A 16,105-nucleotide genomic window follows, 5' to 3' on the forward strand; every position below is an offset into this window, starting at 1 on the left:
GGAGTTGTAGTCTCGGACTGACAGCCACCGCTCCGTTCTCCGCCACCGGGAGCTGCGCTCCCGCCAGGGGATCAAACGGCTCCTTCGCTCCTGGGCGCGGAAGCACCTTAGGCAGCACCGCCCCTCCCGAATGTCCTTTCTTTTCCACTCCAACTCTTTTTTCTTTTTTTCACTCTGTTTTTCACCCCCTTTTCCACTTTGGCTCTTTCTTTTTCACTCTCACCCTTTTCCTTTTTCATTTTTTTTCTTCCTTTCTCTTCCTTCTTTTTTTTTTTCCTCCTTTCCTTTTCCCTTTTCTTTTGCTCTCTCTCTCTCTCTTTCTGTCTCTGTCTCTTTCTCTCGCTCTCTTTCTGTCTCTTTCTGTCTCTCTTTATTTCTCTCTCTCTTTCTTTCTTTCTCTCGCTCTCTCTCTGTCTCTCTCTTTCTTTCTCTCGCTCTCTTTCTGTCTGTCTCTCTATTTCTTTCTCTCTCCCTCTCTTTCTTTCTTAGTCTCACTCTCTTTCTGTCTCTCTTTATTTCTTTCTCTCTTTCTTTCTTTCTCTCGCTCTCTCTCTGTCTCTCTCTTTCTTTCTCTCGCTCTCTTTCTGTCTCTCTATTTCTTTCTCTCTCCCTCTCTTTCTTTCTTAGTCTCACTCTTTCTGTCTCTCTATTTCTTTCTCTCTCTCTCTTTCTTTCTTTCTCTCTCTCTCTCTTTCTCTCTCTCTCTTTCTTTCTCTCGCTCTTTCTCTCTCTCTCTATTTCTTTCTCTCTCTCTTTCTTTCTTTCTCTCACTCTCTTTCTGTCTCCCTTTCTCTATTTCTTTCTGTCTCTCTTTCTTTCTTTCTCTCTCTTTCTTTCTGTCTCTCTCTTTTTCTTTCTGTCTCTCTCTCTTTCTCTCTGTCTCTCTTTCTTTCTTTCTTTCTCTCTTTAATTCTTTCTCTCTTTCTTTCCCTGAATTTCTAATCTTGGCTTTCCATTCTAGTTTTAAAATGAAAAAGCAGCAGTAGAAACGTTCAGGCTACCGGGGAGTGCAAAAAACCCCCAAAGGGTAATGATTTTAGGAAAACTATTTCCTCCATGGGAGCCTGAAATTTTCTACAGCTGCAGGTGACATAGAGCTTTTATTTCTTCTTCTAGATAGTTTATACTTTATACTCTATTTATACAGCGCCCCCTGCCGTCTGCAGCGGGGCGCTGCAGCCACAGCGCCCTTTGCCGTCTGCTTTGGCTCACTACAGGCACAGCGCCCCCTGCCGTCTGCATGGGCGCACTGCAGACACAGCGCCCCCTGCTGTCGGATTTGGCGCACTGCAGACACAGCGCCCCCTGCCGTCTGCATCGGCGAACTGCAGGCACAGCGCCCCCTGCCGTCTACATCGGCGAACTGCAGGCAGAGTGCCGCGTAATGACGTCAGCCCGTCGACACGGCACCCCGCCCCGGACACGCCCACTCGGGCGGCCGTCGCCATCTTGTACGGCATTCCGCGACGGCCACGGCGCTGCCATGTTGTACGGCACCCCGTGTCGGCCAGGGCGCCGCCAGCCTGTACGGCACAATTTTATGGCAGTCGCGCCTTACGGCAGTTTTACGGCATTGGCGCTTTACGACACCTTTTACGACAGTCTAGCTTTACGACACATTTTGCGACAGTCGGGCTTTACGGCACCTTTTGCGACAATCACGGTTTACGGCGCCTTTTGCGACAGTCGCCATTTACGGCACCTTTTGCTACAGTCGCGCTTTACGACACCTTTTACGACAGTCGCGCTCTACGGCACCTTTTGCGACAGTCGCGCTTTACGGCACCTTTTGCGACAGTCGCGCTTTACGGCGCCTTTTGCGACAGTCGCGCTTTACGGCGCCTTTTGCGACAGTCGCGCTTTACGGCACCTTTTGCGACAGTCGCGCTTTACGACACCTTTTACGACAGTCGCGCTTTACGCCGCCTTTTGCGACAGTCGCGCTTTACGGCGCCTTTTGCGACAGTCGCGCTTTACGCCGCCTTTTGCGACAGTCGCCCTTTACGGCACCTTTTGCGACAGTCGCGCTTTACGACACCTTTTACGACAGTCGCGCTTTACGACACCTTTTACGACAGTCGCGCTTTACGGTACCTTTTGCGACAGTCGCGATTTACGGCAGTTTTACGACAGTCGTGCATTACGGCATTACCCTTTATGGAACTTTTATGGTACTTTACAGCACTTTACGGTTTTTATTTTGTTTTTCATTTATTTTTAATTTATTTTATTTTTTAAATTTTATTATTTACTTAATGTTTATTTTTAATTTTTCTAATTTTAAAGCTTTTTATTTTAGTTTTTAAATTTTATTTACTTATTATTTTTCTATTTTTCTATTTTTAAAGCTTTTATTTTATTTTTCTAATTCTAGTTATTTACTTATTATTTTTAATTTTTCTGTTTCTAAGCTTTTTATTTAATTTTTTAAATTTTATTTTTATTTAATTTTTAATTTTTCTATTTTTAAAGCATTTATTTATTTTTAATTTAATTTTTATTTTTAATTTTTCTATTTTTAGAGCTTTAATTTTATTTTTTAATTTTATTTTTTATTTTTCTATTTTTAAAGCTTTTATTTCATTTTTCTAATTTTATTTTTTATTTACTTTTTATTTTTAATTTTTCTATTTATAAAGCATTTAGTTTATATTTTATTTTTTATTAAATTTTTATTTTTAATTTTTCTATTTTTGTAGGTTTTTTTTTTTAATTTAGTGCTGCCCAGACCAACTCAAGCTGGTGATTGTGGTAGTGTTTGAGGGTCTTGCATTACGGCACTACCTTTTATGGAACTCTTACAGCACTTTACAGGTTTCATTTTGTTTTTCATTTATTTTAAATAAATTTTGCTTTTAAAATTTTATTTAATTTTAACTTTTATTTTTAAAGCATTTTTATTTTATTTTTTAAATTTTATTTTTTATTTACTTCTTATTTTTAATTTTTCTATTTTTAAAGCTTTTTATTTTTTAATTTTATTTTTTATTTAAGTTTTTTCTATTTTTAAAGCATTTTTTATTTTTATTTTTTATTTTTTATTTTTTTATTTTTAGAGCTTTTATTTTTTATTATTTTTTATTTTTCTATTTTTTAAGCTTATTTTATTTTTCTAATTTTATTTTTAATTTTTATTTTCAATTTTTCTATTTTTAAAGCTTTTATTTTTTTATTTTATTTTTTATTAAATTTTTATTTTTAATTTTTCTATTTTTAAAGGTTTTTATTTTTTTTTAATTTAGTGCTGCCCAGACCAACTCAAGCTGGTGATTGTGGTGGTGTTTGAGGGTCTTGCAATACAGCACTACCTTTTATGGAACTCTTACAGCCCTTTACAGTTTTTACTTTGTTTTTAATTTATTTTAAATTAATTTTGTTTTTTTTTAAATTTAATTTAATTTTTATTTTTAATTTTTTTATTTTTAAAGCATTTTATTAAATTTTATTTGGTGCTGCCCAAACCTGCTGTAGTGCATTTTTATACTTTGTAATACTTTGAAGTCATTTTGTTTTGTATCCCCATCTTTTTCCCAAATGGTTTATCCCAAACTGTACCCCCCTCCTTCTCCCTGTGTTATCCCTCTCCCAGGATGAGATCATCCCCAAACCCCGACCCTGGCTCTCTGTCAATCACTCAGCCTCCCATCCCCTCCATGCAGAAGTTTCGGTCCAAGTCGTCCAGTGATCAGCCAGAGGCCAGGGGTCAGCCCCCCAAGCCTTGCCCCATACGCTGTCCTGTATGTCTGTCCCCCAGCATCCATCCCTTAGGGTCACTTAATGGTTGGTAAAATGTTATCTACTTTGGGTTTCCACCTCCCTTTAAATGTGACCTTGGCACATCTCCCTGGGGCTTGGCAGGAGGCCCCTGAGGTGCAGGAGCTCCTTTGGGACTCCTAATAAAACCTTGGATTAACCCCTGCTAAGAGTCAGCCCTTTATCTTCTACCGCTGTCTTGGGTGTCTCTTGTGCTGCACAGGGGCCCAGCCCAGGTGCCCTCAGCACCCTCGGGGCACAGAGAGTGTCTCCCCCCAGCCCAGGTGCCCTCAGCACCCTCAGGGCACAGACAGTGTCTCCCCCCAGCCCAGGTGCCCTCAGTACCCTCGGGGCACAGACAGTGTCTCCCCCCAGCCCAGGTGCCCTCAGCACCCTCGGGGCACAGACAGTGTCTCCCCCCAGCCCAGGTGCCCTCAGCACCCTCGGGGCACAGACAGTGTCTCCCCGCTCTCGGCCGTGTCAGGGCTGCCCCCCGGTGTCTGCCGACTCGGGACTGGCCGAGGGTTACTGAGAGGCTCACACAAACCCGCTCGGCCGCTGATTGTGGCGGTGTTTGAGGGTCCCCAGGACGAGGGAAGAGACGAGAATCTTGACTCCACCTTTCAGAAGGCTGAAATATTATTTTATGATCTCTATTATATTAAAAGAAAATGAGATAGTAGAACTATACTAAAAGAGCAAGGAGACATCAGAAAGCTGGAAAGGAATGAATAATAAAAACCTGGGACTGCTCACAGCCCCGACACAGCTGGACCATGATTGGTCATTAAGTAGAAACACTGCACAGGAGACCAATCCAAGATGCCCCTGTTGCTAAACCATCTCCAGCCCACACTCCACAGCCAGCAGATCGTTATTGGTTCCATTGCTGTTCTGAGGCTTCTCAGGAGAAAAATCCCAGCAAAAGGATTTTCATCAAACACGTCAGTGCCAGGTGATGGCCGAGGTCACTGTGTCATCCCTGCCAGCCCAGGTGTCACAGCAAGGAGCAGAGAGCTCACCCTGTACTCACCCTGTGCTCACCCAGCCCTGCCAAGGGACCGGCTGCCAAAACAGAGCCATGCCACGCATGCCAGTGTCTGCATGGCAGAGAGAGGACATGAAAAGCCACTGAGGAAGCTGCCACCTCCTCCCTGAGCTCTGCCCTGCAGGCCGGGCCATGGGCAGCCACTTTGGGAAGGCTGCATTTGCTGCCCATCAGCTGCTCTGTGTCTGACAGGAATTGAAATAGCCCAGGTTTGGGTCGGTGCTGAGCAGAAGGCAGTGAGGAGAAAGGGAGAAGGCTGTGCTGCAGGCCAGGTGGATCCAGGCAGAGCCAATTTGGGCAGCAGCCTTGTCTAACAGCATTTCATTTTCCACTTCTACTACATTACATTTCATTTTGCACTTCTGCTAGAACTGCATGTCAACAGCTTTCAAATATCCTCCTCAGTCCCAGCAGCCTGCTTCAAAGTGCTGTGTCTTTATCAGACCATTGATGGTCCTTCTGAAATGTGAGTCTCACTGGCCGCATCCAAACCTTGTGCTTGAAGAGCATTCCTAAAAATTAAAGCAGATTGGGCCTTTGGGGAAGAAGGGGCTGCAAAGCATCTCCTAAAGCATTTTCTACTCCAATTTCATTGTGAGGAAACACACCTGAAGGATGATGCAGGGATTAGGATTGAGACAAAGATGAGTTTGCTAGGTCAATTTTACTTTGAGAGCTTGAGAAGCACAGGAAGCCCAGGTGATGATCCCAGAGGGTTGAACACAGAGGTTTCACCCTCCCGGATATACAAGGGCCTTACCTTAAAACCACTGCTCTCAGCACGGAGCTGTCTCAACGCTGCATTCATGTTTTCTCCTCTTTGTCCATGTGTAGAATTGAAATCCCTCTTGGGGAAGAAGCTTATTCCAAGTAAATTCCTAAAGAATTAGCTGAAAAAAACCCTGAAATGTTCTTTCATAGCCTTGTAGATTTTTAAAGCCTTTGACATTTGAAACACTGTTCCCCTGCAAGGCCTTTTCCTAAATCCCAGCTTCTCAGAAGGCCCAAGGGGACAGGGTTGGCCAAGGGTGGAGCTGTTCTGGATTTGTTGGTGGTGCCTGGTAGTGAACAGTGTGTTCAGAGCTGCTCTGCTGGTTCTGCCTATCACTTTGACAGGGAAGGAGGGTGCTGGGATATGATAAATCACTTCTAAATGCTGCTTGCAATGAAAACACTGTGCATAAACCCTCCTCAATGCTGTTAAATTTGTCTGCTAGATTTCTTCCCTCCCACCCCACCACTGCTGCTCTAAGATCCATTAGTAGCTCAGTCTTTCTTTGTGTTTTGTTTGACATTTATGCCCAGTTTCCCCAAAGTTTTGGGGGTTCTTTTTAAAATATGATATTGATTTTTTTTCTTGGTTTAAAAAAAAACCTGAAATACACACACACACACACACTAAAGAAGCATGTCTCCATGGCTCAGCCCTGAGTGGTAAAGGAAGAGCAACAGGAAGGGTGGTTTGCGGTGCTGGAGAAAGTCTCTGCCAGGCTTAAAGGAGCATCCCATTTCCACAGATGGCTTTTTTTTTTTTTTTTTTTTAATGGGTTATGGTGCTGGGAAGATCTGGAAAGAGTGCAAGTCCCTCATTCCAGTTTGGATGTCTTGTTTTAAGAAATGTGTTCTTTCAGTTCTTGAAGAGCATAGTTTTGGATTCATCCTCACATCCTCCAGTCTTGGTGGCTCTGTTGGTTTTTTATTTCCCTTTCTCTGCCCTTTTCCCTGCCCTCACTCCCCTGATGGCTGCAGGGGATGTGATTCAGGCACTCATCACTGCTCTGCAGCTGCTTTACAGAGCTAAAACTGACTGGGTCTTTCACCCTCCTCTCATAGCAGTGGTGCAGAGTGAGGCACATGGCAGGGCAGGGCTTTTAGCTGTTGTTTTATCTTCTGGTTTGATGTTTAACACATGAGACAGAACCCCAAGCCCCTGCTCACCATGTCAGGCTAGGCTGCAGGGGAGCACATTGACAGCAACACAGTGGCTGCACCACAACCACCATCAATCAATCCGATAGAAAAAGGGTTTAAGGCCTCTGACAGCGCCATGGTGACTGAGCTGAGCCCAACCTGGGTCTAGCTTAATCCCTGATCTGTGTAAAGCCCTCTTCTGTGCTTTCCTGAGGCTGGGACAGCTGGAGAGGTTGCTCTCCATGAGCACAGGATGGCAGCTGTGGGCTGAAACTCGCTGAGCTGCCTCCCCAGTAGGGGATGGGCTTGTGAGGGATTTAAAAGAAAAAACATTACCATGTCTTTGTCAGTCTGCCATGCTCGCTTAAGCTGGCTGCTGGTGATTTGTAGTATTTTATAAAATAAAAACCAAATGCTTTCCCTTTATAAGGAAATATGCTATGAAGAGGGCTTCAAAGGAAAGATGATTAGTTACTATCCAACTGTTGCTAAATTCATTGCTTGATGGTCCATATACTGCATTTTTTAATGTCACTGATAGCTGATACAGACCATTGCCAAGCTGTTTGATAATTATTTATCAGCCATCTGCATCAGCATCATCTGCATGACCAGTGATGGCCAAAAAGCAGGAAGGAGAGAAAGGGCTTAAGCTGTAGGCAGGAAAGGGAAGGCAGAAACCAAGCAGCAAACAATTGGCACCTGGGCTCCATTGAAGACTAAAAGTGGGAAAAAATGGCTTAATTGAAAAATCTGCCTATTATGTGTGCAGTCTCCAAGGGGAAACAAACAAACCCATTCAAAGGAAGGGAAAAAAAGGCAAAGAATTAAAAAATCCTTGTGCTGTTATGCAGAATTGGGGGGTTTAACTTTTCCCAATCTCTTCCCAGTCTCAGGCAGAAATATTTCTATAACCAAACCATCTCCCTTTTTCAAGCATTTAGCTGGATTGAGTAATTTCTTAAGTCCTCCATCATCAGGACCAGTTTGGGTTTGGCAGCTCAAACACCTTGGCAAGGCCAGGACAACTTCAGTGGTTCTCCTTGTCCTGAAAGAGAGGAGAAAAGGGAAGTTAAGCTCACTGCAGAATCAAAGCCTCCTGCATTTCATCTTTTGGCTTAGATTGCTCACCATGGAGTATGAGCCATAAAAAAAGGGGAGGTGGCACCAAATTGAATTAAAAAGTGCCCTTTCCCAGTGCTTTTATTCCAGACATTCAAAGGAAGCTCATTTTTCTTCTAGCATTCTTTCCCTCATTTTAGCAGAACCATTCTCACCCCAGACCCCACTCAGCAGTTGTTCAATCTTTTGGCACTGGATCTGGACAAAGGAAGGGACACATCTGGGTCATAGGAAAGCACAGAGGGAAACCCTCCAAAACTGGCCAGAGAAAAATGAAATGCAGGAAGACTTACCTGCAGCTGGATGCTCTTTGCACTGGGCTTCCTTTAAAGGAATGGATTTGCTGCTAAACACATCTCAGGCTCAGATGTGACCAGGGAGAAGGTGGGATGGAGATGAGGAGTCAGACAGGGAATAACCCGGGAGATGCAGGGCCCAGGAACATCAAGGATGGAGAAGAGAAGGAACAGGGATTGTTCTCCTTGTTTAGATCCATCAGTGCTGAGAGCTTGGGAAGCACATGAGGGTACTAGAGGGATGCTGGGCAGGAGCAGGAGAACTCCAGGATAAGGGCAAGCTGCTCCCACTCCAGGGCTGGGCCAGGGAAGGAGGGGAATTATTTCTCTCCCCTTTCCAGTGGGATGCAGGTGCCACCCCATGCAGAGGCAGGAAAACTGCCTTGCAATCAAGGACAAAACCTGCCTGGCAAGCCCAGAATGCCAGCAGCCATTCCTCCTGGATTTCCTGCTTACAGGCATTTTAAGCTTGCTTTGTCTCAAAATGCCCTTTTTTGCCAAGGGCATTCCCATTTCTTTTGGATCCTGAACAGAGGTTTGGAAAGCTGACTTTGATGAGGGAACTGTTTCCTATTTTGATCTGTGTTAACTTGGAGTTTCCCTTGGCACCAAAATCAGGGGGTGAACCCAACCCTTGAAAGGCCATAAGATCCTAACTATCCAATCCCCAATCCCCTCAGCATTGGCTTGTGGAACCTTCTCAGGGTTAATTTAGCAAATTAAGGGTTTGGCAAGTTCAGGATCGAAACAACCAAAAAGATTCATGAAAAAGAAACGGAACTGAGGCTGGCTAAAAGCTGACGACTCATTACAACAATTCAGTGAAAAGGAAGCAGGAGTGATCCTATGAAAAACGCCAATCACTTGTTTTTAAAATTTTAAAAGTCTACCAGTAATTACATGCTTATAAAAACAGTAATACAATCAAAGTACTAATAATTTGGACAAATTAAATTAGGACAATATGAGACAATAGAGACAAAGAGTTACAGACAGTCCGGGTACCTTTTTCTGGGCAGCATAAGCCCGAAAAAGGACCCCCGTTAACAAAGGATTAACCCTTAAAAACAACAGCCTGTTGCATATTCATACATCTCATACATGAGGAATAAATTCCATGCAGACACAGGATTCTGTCAACATCATCAACTTCTTCCTCTGAATCCTAACGGCGCCTTCGAGGCAGGAAGAAGTTAGTTTCTTCTAATAAGAGAGCAATAAATTCTTTTTCTCTGAAAGATTTAGGTGTCCTGTGGCTGCTATCTCGCTGCGAGTCCTTTCTTTAAAAAAAGTCTCCTACATAACAGAGTTTCTATTTTAACATTTTGTTATAACCTAAAACTATATTTAACACGCTATTGAAGAGAATTAATACAGCATTACTTTCTAACACAACGCATATCATATTCATTTTAATATTTGCGAAAAGCCACTCACAAAATACGCATTTTTCACATTTTCAATACTCACCAAGCCATCTGGCCAGAGTTCTGTGCCCACCGAGGACACAGCAACCAGCAGGGACCTTCCTCCCATTCTCCAGCACAGGCTTCTTCCCTCCACACGCAGGGAGCTGCAGACACTCAGGGAACACCGATTTAGTCACAACAGGAGAGGCACAAGGATAATTTGGAACTCGTTGCGACCTCAATGCCGCCTAGACCCAGGAGAAAGCACTCTTACCATCAGACGGAGCGGGGTATTTCCTGTACCGCCCTCTCTTCCCCCTACCCAAGGCGCATGAGCACACTGCCGCCATCATTGGAAGGGCAAGTGAGTGCCGCCCTCAGCCGCCATCTTGGGTGTGGCGTAAAAGTGACCCTTTTTTGTCCCCCCTTTCCAGTTTTCACCCCTTGCAGAGGCAGGAAAACTGCCTTGCAATCAAGTACAAAACCTGCCTGGCAAGCCCAGGATGCCAGCAGCCGTTTCTCCTGGATTTCCTCTCCGCAATCTTTGGTACTGGCAGAAGCCACTCCCGGCTGAGCCGCCATCTTTGTTGTGGTACCCTTAAGCATCCCCCGCTCCTCACACAGGCGTTTCTCTTGTTGGCTGCCTCAACCCGGTCCCGACGCCGATCCCGCGCTCTCAGCGCCATTTTCTGCTGCTTTTCCCGGCGGGAGAAAACGGTTGGCGGGGTCAGCGGCACCGGAGCCCCGCGAACCGCGGTAGGGAGCGGCGGCGACGCCTCTGCCGGAGTCCTGCCGCGGCCGCCATCTTGAGTGCGGCTGGAGCCCGACCCGGCTCACGCAGGATCCTGGTACGCGGGCGCTTCGCCGTCTTGAAACGGGAGCTCTGTCCCCTCCGCGCCTCCGCTGCCCGCCGAAACCGGCCCCGCCGCTCTCGTTCTTCCCAGCCACCGCCCCGCACGGCGGCCGCTCAAGCCCGGTCGCGCTCCTCTGCACTCCTCACTGTGCTTCACCGCTCCCCTCTGTGCACAGCACCGCTCTGTGCCCACAAGGTGGCAGCACCGCCCCCCTGCCCGGGCCGGGCTGGACGTGCCTTGGGGCAGGCAGGGAACGGAGACCGAAGCTGCCGGGGATTGATTTTGGATTGATTCCCTTCAGCCCCAGCAGCTGTTCCTACGGTTTAAGGGCACTTGGTTGGTTCATTCCCAGGTAAAAACGTTATAACATTGGTTTCAAAACGACTACGCATCTCTAGTCAGAGTTTCCTGCATTCCTGTACACAATAGAATGGATAGATTATTTCCAAATTATTCTTTCCAAATGGTTTTAGAGATAAATTCCAATTCTTTGCCCATACCTATAAAAACGAAAAACTTGACAGGTTTTGGTGTTCTACACCCACCCCTCCGTGTGAATTTTCTGGCAGCTTTTGGTCCCTCTGGGGCAGGGTAACCCAGCATGACCCCCCCTCATTCCCCACTCACCTGCTCCTCCATCAGCCTGGTGTGACTGTGTTCACAGGAGTCTGAGGATGAGGGAAGAGACGAGGAGTTGACTCCATGTTTCAGAAGGCTCGATTTATTATTTTATGATCTATATTCTATTAAAAGAATAGAAGAAAGGATTTCATCAGAAGGCTGGCTAAGAATAGAAAAAGAAAGAATGATTTCACAAAGGCTTGTGTCTCGGACAGAGAGTCCGAGCCAGCTGGATGTGATTGGCCATTAATAAGAAACAACCACATGAGACCAATCACAGACGCACCTGTTGCAGCATTCCACAGCAGCAGATAATCATTGTTTACATTTTGTTCCTGAGGCCTCTCAGGAGAAAAAATGCTAAGGAGAGGATTTGTCAGAAAATGTCATGGCTACAGCCTGGCTCTCCCTCCTAGGGACATTGCGGTGCCCCAGAGGAAATCAGAGGCCCCAAGTCTCCAGCCCCTCTCGCTCAGCCTTACTTCCTCACCCCCAAAGAAGGCACAGAAGGAATCAAACTGCCCTGGACAGCAGAGTGGTGCTTTATTCAAGCCCTTTCCACGAGTACATCTCTCCCAAAAGGGACTCTGCTGCAAGAATGGGGGGCAGCCCCCAGAAGTTCCTCCCCAGCCCCGCAGTCACAGGAGAGAGGCAGAAAGAGGGAGGGGCAGCAGAGAGGACACAGGAAGAAAAGTAAGAACGGGGTGCAGAATGAAGTTGAAAAAACAACCAAAACCAAAAACAACAACAAAACCTGGGATGGGCAGCATAACAGAGAGGGATTAAAAAAGAATGGGTTTTGGTTCCTCATCTCTTCCTCATCAATTCCCTTATTGGTGACATTCAGCAGTGATGCCAAACAAGCACAGAAAACAAATGGAAGAAGAAATGCAGATAGTCAGCAGCCACCACCTATCAAAATTCATTTTAAATAGAGTTCAAAGGTCTCTAAGAGCAAGGTGAGGTGTAAATGGAGATACTCACACAGAAGTACTGCCAGCTGCTATTTTCAACATTTCTTCTGAGTTTCATCTTCATTTGTTTATCTCTCACCTAAACAAGAGAAAAAAAAACGAAAGAAATGTGACCTTTCAGGCAGACAAAAAATGTGGTTGGTCCTTAAGAAAGCATTTTATTCTGCCTGTATAATAACCTGTTGGGAACAGTAGGAGCTTTTAGCAAAATGTCTCTGTGCTGTTGCAGTTGTTCTGCCACTGTGAGAAATCACAGGCACGGCTGCAAGGCTCCTGCAGCTCACCCTGGTGAGGGTCAGAGACCACTTATCCCTGCAGGGATCCCTGGGAATAATGATGGTGGGAAACGTGGAGGGAGCTGGATAAATAAATACTTGCCATTTCCTTACCAAAAAACCCCTCAAAACAAAGCTATAGAAACAGTTTGCCTCTGAATTAGGAGAATTTAAATTAATTCTTTTAGGTCTGCTTTTGGTTCAACATTCATCAATCTGAATTGGAATATGCATAGAGGAAGTAATTAAAGGTAGCTGAAATTTAAGAATAAATGTCTATTTCCTTGTTCATAACCTACATTGAAACACATTAAAACCCAGTGTTTTGCTTTAGAGCTGCTTGGCATTGACTTCATTCACTCTTAGACTCATCAGGTGATAAAAACACGGGGAAATATATTCTTTGTTTCATGAAGAATGCATTATTAATTAGAAAGGCATAGGTTTAATCAGAGTCACTGCTGATACCAACATTGCTTGGCTAAGTTCAAAGTACTGACACAAGAACATCGTAACAAAAGCCATGTCCAACAGAGCCTCAAGCATAAAGACACAGTTCAAAGTTTTTCAGATGTCCTACAGTTGCTAAAGTATCTCCAGAAAGGTGAGCAAACTGAAAACAGCACAGGAAATTTTAAACCCATTTCTCTTTCTTTCCCCTTAACTTTCTTGTGGGCAAGAGAAAACTCCTAATCCAGGGAATGAAATGTAATTTTCATACCTCAGTCATGAGTAGTCCCCTCAGTTTCAACCAGACCCAGTGTTCAGTGAAATCTTAGAAAGGCTCAGATCAGCAGTATGAAATTCCAATTCTATTTGTGAAAGGAGCTATTTTTTCTCCATTCCCCTCCCTCCCCAACATCAAGTGGGAAAGGCTCAAAATGAAAAATAATTCTTACAAAATTATACTTTGACCTAATAAGTTCGCTACAAGTTGCACCAGAAAGAGAAAGGAGAGCAGAATCAGAGGTTATCAAACTCAATAGAAAATCCAGCTCATGCTATCTCCAAAAGCCTCATTTCATTTATCCAGGATTTTTAAAAAAACCCCCACATAATAAAAACTTCACATATTTTGTTAAATGCTATCATTACTATCTGAAATATTAATTATTACTCTGCTTTTCAGAAGTGAATTAGAAAGTTTTCTGCACCCACCTTCCCCAAATCTGATTCTAAGTGCTTGCCAGTTTAATCCCTTAGGAAGCAAAAGCAGCCCCATGTGTCTCAGGATCAATAGAAACTAAACAACAAAGCTTGACAAAGTCTATTCAATTGTCAATAAAGTCAATAAATATTTTCCACTGTAGAGACAGCTATCACCAGCCTGTGAATTTTGCTTTAGTGAAGAATTTTAGGTTTAGTGAAGAAAAAACGAGGTCTTCCTTGCCAAATCAGTCAGGAGTTGTTCTACTCTACTGCCAGTATGGGGTGAGTGTAAACACCACATTCCTCACAGCATCACCCACAAAGAATTCCTCTTGAAAATGAAGGCTGCTTTTGAGTTGGACCCAACAGATGAGAACTCCCTGGTGTAGCACAGTGATGGCAGCATGGCCAGGCTCTGCACTGGAAGGCTGAGACCCAGCAGCAGATTCCTGACCAGATCTCCAAGGCTGAGTGTGCAGGGGTGCTGTGGTACCCCGGCCCCCCTGGCCGCACACTTCCAGCCACCATCACTTCCTCTCAGAAGGACAGGAGAGAAAATAAGAAAAGCAGGAACTGGAAAGCTCAGGCTAAAGTCAGGCAGGTCACTGATGAAACAGAGTTAACTTGAAAAATCTTATTTATCAGCAATTAAAAAGAGTATTATGTTATTACACACTATTATTAGACAGTCAGCCAGCCAGCCTGACCCCAAGCACGCTGCAGCATCGGGGCCAGGCAGTGCCCATCTCCCAGGAGCCGATTTACCCATCCTTCTCAAGGGAATTGACCTGCACACAGTTCCACAGTGGAGCTGCCAGGCTGCCAAGAAAAATATCTCTGGCTAAAATTCAAACCCTAATACATAAACCATATTAAATGAAGAAGGAAACCTGCAGCATTTCATTGACCTTCAGTGCCCTGAGAAGATTACAAATTTCCCCAGATTAAGGAGTTCCCAAAACACAAAGGACTGATTTCTATGGATCAAATGTTAAAAAGGCCTGTAAAATTGGAGTTCTTAGATTGTACATGAAAGAAAGAAAAAAAACCCCACCACAACCCTTCAAATGCAATTTTAGATCCTTCTTTGAAAATCTGGTATAAAAAGAGAGGAACAGATACAATCTTCCCCTCACATGGAGATTTTAATGAATTAAAACCATTTCAAGTCTGTGAAGAAAGCCTTACCACAGCCCCTGTCAAATAACATTTTCTTTCATTTTTTTCTTCTCATTACTACTTCAGAGCAGACTAACTAACAGCAAATAAGGAAATTAAAGTTGCAATTCCAGCACCAAGCTCTGGAGTCCCATGTTGCCTGCAAACAACTGCATGAAACCAAGACTTTATGCTTAATACTCTCCAATCCATAGAAGCCATTTATTTGCATATCCTTGGGCTGCTGAAGCTCTAACTTGCATTTCCATTGGCAGAGGGGCCTGATTGCTGCCTTCCCCTGACCCAGATCAGCAGCGTGGACTCTCACTGTCTGGGTGGCTCCTGCTTAGCTGATTAAAGCCCTTGGCTTTCCTCTCTCTAACTCTGCCCTTCCTGAACCCAGCCTGTGGGACTGAGCAGCCCCACACCCTCTGCAGTTTGCATTCCTGACATCTGCCTCTCCATCAGGATGCTTTGCAAACAATTCCGATCAACTGTTGTCTGTGTCTGCCTCAAAGAGCAGCTCTCCGGGTTTTTACTCCTGTTTCTAGAACATTCTCTTTCTAATGCCATGACAGCTGTGTACAAATACAGAGAAACACCTTGAAGCATTAATAAACAAAAGCTGTCACATTTCCTGCGGCCATTTGAGGGTGAAATTGCATGTGTGAATATATTGCAGTTATGTAATACACCGATATGCATATGTTCCAAAGTAAATACATTAAAAGGAGATTATGCAGCACGTATTTGTTGCCCATTTTAAATTATTACTGGAAGCCAAAGAAAGATTTATTTGATAGCTTCACAGGTCTATCTTCATAATTTACAATGGAGCAACTCCTTTGCTTTCAATTTAAGTGGATTTTTGTCCCCAACAGATTCATCAGCCTGGTCACCAGGCTGATACAGAACAGAGGAGCACAGATGGTGCAGGAACTGATTTTTAATTACATTACTGGACTTCTGATGTGGCTATAACTGATATTCCCAAGTCCTTTCAGACTGTGGGCTAACAGCATCCATCCCATGTCCTGCTATTCACCACTTCCTTATGGCATTTGCAGCCACTACTTCCACACAAGTCAGAGCAAAACACTTCTACTTTGGTGTCATGTGCCTGCTGCAAGGGCAACAATGCAGCCACCAGTTTGTATTTCCTATTTCCCAGGTTAGGATTCCCCACAAGTTTAAAAATTGTAATAAGAGGCAAAGACTCTCCAAGCCTGCTGTACACAAGAGTGGTTAAGAACCCAACGCCTCCAACTTCAACGTGCTTCAAACTTCAGAGTATTGACTTTTTTAGATAATAAAGGATTCTTTAGAATATTATGGATTAAAACTATAACTGCAGGCCTGCACATTGTTCTCAAGTTTGGTGGTATGAACAAGTTGACGGTCTTTGTATCCATCCCTGTGCTTGTCATGATGCAGTTTCTCGACTATCTCCACGAGGGATTTTTCTTCAACCTGAGTAAACTATTTTAGAAAGTTCCTGACAGGGAGAATGGCTGCCTTCCATACAAACCAAAAGG

At 44.2% G+C, this 16,105-nt stretch overlaps 1 long non-coding RNA gene across 1 annotated transcript in view; it reads left to right on the forward strand.

Annotated features, from left to right (window-relative positions):
• LOC139602522 (uncharacterized) overlaps window positions 1-4,460 on the forward strand; it is a 140,409-nt gene extending 135,949 nt beyond the window's left edge. Inside the window, exon 2 of the long non-coding RNA XR_011683281.1 lies at window positions 4,182-4,460. This is a non-coding gene — a long non-coding RNA (uncharacterized lncRNA). The remainder of the gene's footprint in view (window positions 1-4,181) is intronic.
• Window positions 4,461-16,105: the final 11,645 nt, after the last annotated feature.

The sequence above is a fragment of the Agelaius tricolor genome, unplaced genomic scaffold (genome assembly GCF_023055355.1).
Source record: "Agelaius tricolor isolate 1412-34295 unplaced genomic scaffold, bAgeTri1.0.p SCAF_34, whole genome shotgun sequence".
In the NCBI taxonomy this organism is placed as follows: domain Eukaryota; kingdom Metazoa; phylum Chordata; class Aves; order Passeriformes; family Icteridae; genus Agelaius; species Agelaius tricolor.